Source organism: Fistularia commersonii, unplaced genomic scaffold (assembly GCF_037954325.1).
Source record: "Fistularia commersonii isolate RoL2024-O1a breed Wild unplaced genomic scaffold, RoL_Fcom_v1.0 HiC_scaffold_42, whole genome shotgun sequence".
NCBI lineage: Eukaryota > Metazoa > Chordata > Actinopteri > Syngnathiformes > Fistulariidae > Fistularia > Fistularia commersonii.
The window spans coordinates 882,501-890,000 of NW_028234000.1; positions in this window are offsets into that span (position 1 = coordinate 882,501).

Below are 7,500 nucleotides of genomic sequence, written 5' to 3' on the forward strand. Positions count from 1 at the left end.
AATGCTAGCCGTTTATGTTGAAAAGAGCAACGATATCCAAAAGTTAGACGTGCTGGGGACTGAAATTGTTATTAGCCTGCTGGCAGATGACACAACCTTAGTTTTGAAAAATGAACATCAAGTCCCAATAAGTGCTGAAAAAAACCAAAACATTCTCCAAGGCTTCAGGATTGTCATTAAACTTAAAGAAATGCAAACTTCTTGCGCTGCATGACTCGCCACTAAAGGAAATCAGCGATGTTTCTATGAAATCAGAAATAAAATACTTGAGCATTTTCCTATCCAAGGACCAAACGTTAAATCAATCCAGGAACATTGAATCTAAACTGAATCAAAGTAAAGCTTAATTCTAATATATGGCTCCAGAGAGATTTATCAATATTAGGCCGGATATATTTGACTAAAATGGATGTGTTTATCCAGATGTATATACCCAGCGTATTCCAATGCTGCTCCAAATCAACTCGTATAATCTGTTAACCAAATCAATTTCAACTTTATCTGGAGGAACAGACCACACCATCTAAGAAAAATCACATATGGTGAAAGAAACAAGTGAAGGAGGGCTGAAAGTGATAGAGTCGGACTGCTTGAATGGGACATTGAAGGTGAACTGGTTGAAATCCTGGATCAAACCTCATCGTTCTTTCTGGTATTGTACTCCAAACTACTTATTCAACAAAGTCGGCGGCCTGAGTCTTCTGCTTATCTCTGACTTGGATATCAACAAGATTCCTGTCAAATGTTCAGAGTTCCATAAACAAATATTATTATACTGGAAAATGATATACGTACACAATTTCTCACCACACAGTATAATAGTTTGGAACAATCGATATGTACTGCATGGCAACAAACCTCTGTTTTACAAGGAATGCTTTGAGAAAGGTATATGGTCGATAATTGACTTGATGGATGACACTGGCAGTCCTCTGGACAATGAGCAGTTCTGTACTACACACAGATTCAAGCCTCCCATATTAGAGTTGCTAAAGTTACGAAACGCACTGCCTCGACAATTTGTATTCCTGACCAAAAATATAATGACGCACCGAACCGTACAACCACAGTTACCCCGACTATCACTCCAGGGAATCTCAATTGTGGACAGAAAGCGCGGCAACTCCTTTATTAGGAAATGTTTCACAGGAAACTTATTCCCTGGACGTCAAAAAAAAAAAAAAGGATATTTTAAATAAATTTGATGAGGAATCGATTGCCACGCTGCGAACTATGTATCTGACTCTACCCATACCCCCAAGGCAAAAGAGACCCACTTCAAAATTATGACTGACATCTACCCATCTAAGGAATCATCGAGGGTACGCTTTAATTTTGAAGATAATATTTGTACATTTTGTGAAGACAACATTGAAACCACTGACCATATATTTTTTCTCCTTCTCATTCCATCGTCACCAGTTTCCTTCTCAAAAGATGATATAACATTCTGTTTACTTATAAGCAACATAACAGATGAACTCTGTGTCAATGTTCTTTTAGGCCTGGCCAAGTTCTTCATTCACAAGAACAGAATGCAAAAATGCTCCCCAAATTTTAATGTCTTCATAAACGATTTTGAAATATAAAAAAAAAAAAAAAAAATCCTTAAAACTTATGGAAAAATCCGAAAACAAAAAAATATAGTTACCCATGTCCGAGGTTCCTTTTTTTTTTGGTAAAAAAAAAAAAAAAAAACAAAAAAAACAACTTGATTACATGTTACATTCCCCTTGCAATTTTTTTTTTTTTTTTTTCGTTTTAATTTCTTATTTGTCTATCTATTGATTTAATTACTTCCTTTTAATTTCTTTTTTTGTCTCGCACTGTAAATTTCTCACAAACCTGTAACACTATTAACTTCTCATTACATACAGAACAAATGTCCTGATGTCCGTTGCTTCCTCATCCCTGGTTGTTTCATTGACATTCAGTTCTACCTTGCTATGTTTATTTGTACATTTGTATATTTGGGTGTACTATTTATGTTCAATTAAAAACAGTTTGATGTCTGAGATTCCTTGTGAACCGCCAACTTAATTACATGTTATATTCCCCTCACAATTTTTTTTTTTCGTTTTTAATTTTATTTTTCTATCTATTTATTTAATTATATCCTTCTAATTTTCTTTTTTTGTCTAGCATTAAAAATTTCTCGCAAACCGTTAACACTATTAACTTCTGATTACTTACACCACGAATGCGCTTATGCCCCCCCACCCATCCCGCTTTTTCCGTACGGAGGCAGACACTGAGATCGAAAGCAAATGGGTGTCATTGAAATGCAGTAACAGGGTGATAACAGCCGTGTTCGAAGTGTGTAGGGGCTTATAGGAGAGCAGAAGCACGTCACGCAATTCACCTGAGTTCGGAGGATCGGGAGTACCAGGGCCCATAGCGGAGAAGCGGAAGAGCGGAGTTATGTGTCTCTTCTCAAAGGCGGGGAAACTGGGGGGCAGCAGGACCCCTTAGACCGGCTAATGTGAGTCTTCTCCGGACATAGATCACCCGGACTTATGACTGGAGCTCCCGGACCTCTGGGCACACACATATGTGAATGAGTGGATGAGCTAATGTTGGTTTGGTTGTGGATACGTTTCGGCCAATGCTATCAGCACAGCTATGATTATCCCCAGAACGTTGAGAACGAGCTCCCGGAACTCCAGACATGCGTATATAAAAGAGTGGAATTAAGGTGTGTGTGTGTGTGTGTGTGTGTGTGTGTGTGTGTGTGTGTGTGTGTGTGTGTATACGTGTGGGACAGAAGTAATGTTGGGGACAGAAATTGTTATTAGCCTGCTGGCAGATGACACAACCTTAGTTTTGAAAAATGAACATCAAGTCCCAATAAGTGCTGAAAAAAACCAAAACATTCTCCAAGGCTTCAGGATTGTCATTAAACTTAAAGAAATGCAAACTTCTTGCGCTGCATGACTCGCCACTAAAGGAAATCAGCGATGTTTCTATGAAATCAGAAATAAAATACTTGAGCATTTTCCTATCCAAGGACCAAACGTTAAATCAATCCAGGAACATTGAATCTAAACTGAATCAAAGTAAAGCTTAATTCTAATATATGGCTCCAGAGAGATTTATCAATATTAGGCCGGATATATTTGACTAAAATGGATGTGTTTATCCAGATGTATATACCCAGCGTATTCCAATGCTGCTCCAAATCAACTCGTAAAATCTGTTAACCAAATCAATTTCAACTTTATCTGGAGGAACAGACCACACCATCTAAGAAAAATCACATATGGTGAAAGAAACAAGTGAAGGAGGGCTGAAAGTGATAGAGTTGGACTGCTTGAATGGGACATTGAAGGTGAACTGGTTGAAATCCTGGATCAAACCTCATCGTTCTTTCTGGTATTGTACTCCAAACTACTTATTCAACAAAGTCGGCGGCCTGAGTATTCTGCTTATCTCTGACTTGGATATCAACAAGATTCCTGTCAAATGTTCAGAGTTCCATAAACAAATATTATTATACTGGAAAATGATATACGTACACAATTTCTCACCACACAGTATAATAGTTTGGAACAATCGATATGTACTGCATGGCAACAAACCTCTGTTTTACAAGGAATGCTTTGAGAAAGGTATATGGTCAATAATTGACTTGATGGATGACACTGGCAGTCCTCTGGACAATGAGCAGTTCTGTACTACACACAGATTCAAGCCTCCCATATTAGAGTTGCTAAAGTTACGAAACGCACTGCCTCGACAATTTGTATTCCTGACCAAAAATATAATGACGCACCGAACCGTACAACCACAGTTACCCCGACTATCACTCCAGGGAATCTCAATTGTGGACAGAAAGCGCAGCAACTCCTTTATTAGGAAATGTTTCACAGGAAACTTATTCCCTGGACGTCAAAAAAAAAAAAAAGGATATTTTAAATAAATTTGATGAGGAATCGATTGCCACGCTGCGAACTATGTATCTGACTCTACCCATACCCCCAAGGCAAAAGAGACCCACTTCAAAATTATGACTGACATCTACCCATCTAAGGAATTATCGAGGGTACGCTTTAATTTTGAAGATAATATTTGTACATTTTGTGAAGACAACATTGAAACCACTGACCATATATTTTTTCTCCTTCTCATTCCATCGTCACCAGTTTCCTTCTCAAAAGATGATATAACATTCTGTTTACTTATAAGCAACATAACAGATGAACTCTGTGTCAATGTTCTTTTAGGCCTGGCCAAGTTCTTCATTCACAAGAACAGAATGCAAAAATGCTCCCCAAATTTTAATGTCTTCATAAACGATTTTGAAATATAAAAAAAAAAAAAAAAAATCCTTAAAACTTATGGAAAAATCCGAAAACAAAAAAATATAGTTACCCATGTCCGAGGTTCCTTTTTTTTTTGGTAAAAAAAAAAAAAAAAACAAAAAAAACAACTTGATTACATGTTACATTCCCCTTGCAATTTTTTTTTTTTTTTTTTCGTTTTAATTTCTTATTTGTCTATCTATTGATTTAATTACTTCCTTTTAATTTATTTTTTTGTCTCGCACTGTAAATTTCTCACAAACCTGTAACACTATTAACTTCTCATTACATACAGAACAAATGTCCTGATGTCCGTTGCTTCCTCATCCCTGGTTGTTTCATTGACATTCAGTTCTACCTTGCTATGTTTATTTGTACATTTGTATATTTGGGTGTACTATTTATGTTCAATTAAAAACAGTTTGATGTCTGAGATTCCTTGTGAACCGCCAACTTAATTACATGTTATATTCCCCTCACAATTTTTTTTTTTCGTTTTTAATTTTATTTTTCTATCTATTTATTTAACTATATCCTTCTAATTTTCTTTTTTTGTCTAGCATTAAAAATTTCTCGCAAACCGTTAACACTATTAACTTCTGATTACTTACAGCACGAATGCGCTTATGCCCCCCCACCCATCCCGCTTTTTCCGTACGGAGGCAGACACTGAGATCGAAAGCAAATGGGTGTCATTGAAATGCAGTAACAGGGTGATAACAGCCGTGTTCGAAGTGTGTAGGGGCTTATAGGAGAGCAGAAGCACGTCACGCAATTCACCTGAGTTCGGAGGATCGGGAGTACCAGGGCCCATAGCGGAGAAGCGGAAGAGCGGAGTTATGTGTCTCTTCTCAAAGGCGGGGAAGCTGGGGGGCAGCAGGACCCCTTAGACCGGCTAAGGTGAGCCTACTCCGGACAGAGATCACCCGGAGTTATGACTGGAGCTCCCGGACCTCTGGGCACACACATATGTGAATGACTGGATGAGCTAATGTTGGTTTGGTTGTGGATACGTTTCGGCCAATGCTATCAGCACAGCGATGATGAGTTCAGGTGTGTCTGTGTGTGTTTGTGTGTTTGTGTGTGTGTGTGTGTGTGTGTGTGTGTGTGCGTGTGTTTGTGTGTGTGTGAGAGTTTGTTTTTGTGGGTTGGGGGGGGTTCCCGCGGACACGGAGTACCAGGGCCTGGAGCGGATGAGGTGAGGAGCGGAGGAGAGCAGAAGCCCGGACCGTGATTCGCTTGTGTCCAGCGGTTCGGGAGTTCCAGGGCCCGAAACGGAGGAGCGGAGGAGCGGAGGAGCGGAGGAGCGGAGGAGCGGAGGAGCGGAGGAGCGGAGGAGCGGAGGACAGCAAAACCCCTTTCTGCAATTCGCCTGAGTCCGGCGGATCGGTAGTACCTGGTTCCGCAGCGGAGGAGCGGAGGAGTGGAGGAGATGTTTCTCTTCTCAGAGGCGGCGAGGGGGGGGGGGGCAGGACCCCTTACCCTTATCCCCCCCGGACGTTTGAGTGGAGCTCCCGGACCTCCGGGCACGCACATGCGAATGACTGGATCACAGGGAGTGCCAGGGCCTGGAGCGGATGAGCAGAGGAGAGGCGGAGGGCAGAAGCCCGGCCCTGTTCAAGAGTTCCAGGGTCCAAAGCGGGGGAGCGAAGAAGCGGAGGAGGGGAGGAGAGCAGAAGAGCAAAAAACTGGCCCGGAATTCACCGAAGTCCCGCGGATCGGGAGTTCCAGGGCCCGGAGCGGAAGAGCGGAGGAGCGGAGGAGAGGAGGAGCGGAGCAAAGCTAAGCCCGTCTTAACAACAAGGAAATTACAGATGAGGCTATAATTTCTAATGAAAACTTTAAATTCTATAGCCACGTATACACTTCGACATTGTCAAAAAGCGATTGTGACTCCTTTCCATTAAATATTCCTCAATATATCCCAAAAATAAACAACAAACAATATATGATTGTTTATATATGTTTATATATAAACAACAAAAAATATACAGTTTGATGTCTGAGATTCCTTGTGAATCGCCAACTTAATTACATGTCGTATTCCCCTTGCATTTTTTTTTTTTTGGTTTTAATTTCATTTGTCTATCTATTTATCTAATTATTTCCTTTTAATTTCGTTTTTTGTCTAGCACTGTAAATTTCTCACAAACCTGTAACACTATTAACTTCTCATTACATACAGAACAAATGTCCTCATGTCCGTTGCTTCCTCATGCCTGGTTGTTTCATTGACATTCAGTTCTACCTTGCTATGTTTATTTGTACATTTGTATATTTGGGTGTACTATTTATGTTCAATTAAAAACAGTTTGATGTCTGAGATTCCCTGTGAACCGCCAACTTAATTACATGTTATATTCCCCTCACAATTTTTTTTTTTCGTTTTTAATTTTATTTTTCTATCTATTTATTTAATTATATCCTTTTAATTTTCTTTTTTTGTCTAGCATTAAAAATTTCTCGCAAACCGTTAACACTATTAACTTCTGATTACTTACAGCACGAATGCGCTTATGCCCCCCCACCCCCCACCCCCCGCTTTTTGCGTACGGTGGCAGACACTGAGATCGAAAGCAAATGGGTGTCATTGAAATGCAGTAACAGGGTGATAACAGCCGTGTTCGAAGTGTGTAGGGGCTTATAGGAGAGCAGAAGCACGTCACGCAATTCACCTGAGTTCGGAGGATCGGGAGTACCAGGGCCCATAGCGGAGAAGCGGAAGAGCGGAGTTATGTGTCTCTTCTCAAAGGCCGGGAAGCTGGGGGGCAGCAGGACCCCTTAGAGCGGCTAATGTGAGCCTTCTCCGGACATAGATCACCCGGACTTATGACTGGAGCTCCCGGACCTCTGGGCACACACATATGTGAATGAGTGGATGAGCTAATGTTGGTTTGGTTGTGGAAACGTTTCGGCCAATGCTATTAGCACAGCTATGATGAGTTCAGGTGTGTCTCTGTGTGTTTGTGTGTTTGTGTGTGTGTATGCGTGTGTATGTGTGTGTGTGTGTGTGTGTGTGTGTGTGCGTGTGTTTGTGTGTGTGTGAGAGTTTGTTTTTGTGGGTTGGGGGGGGTTCCCGCGGACACGGAGTACCAGGGCCTGGAGCGGATGAGGTGAGGAGCGGAGGAGAGCAGAAGCCCGGACCGTGATTCGCTTGTGTCCAGCGGTTCGGGAGTTCCAGGGCCCGAAACGGAGGAGC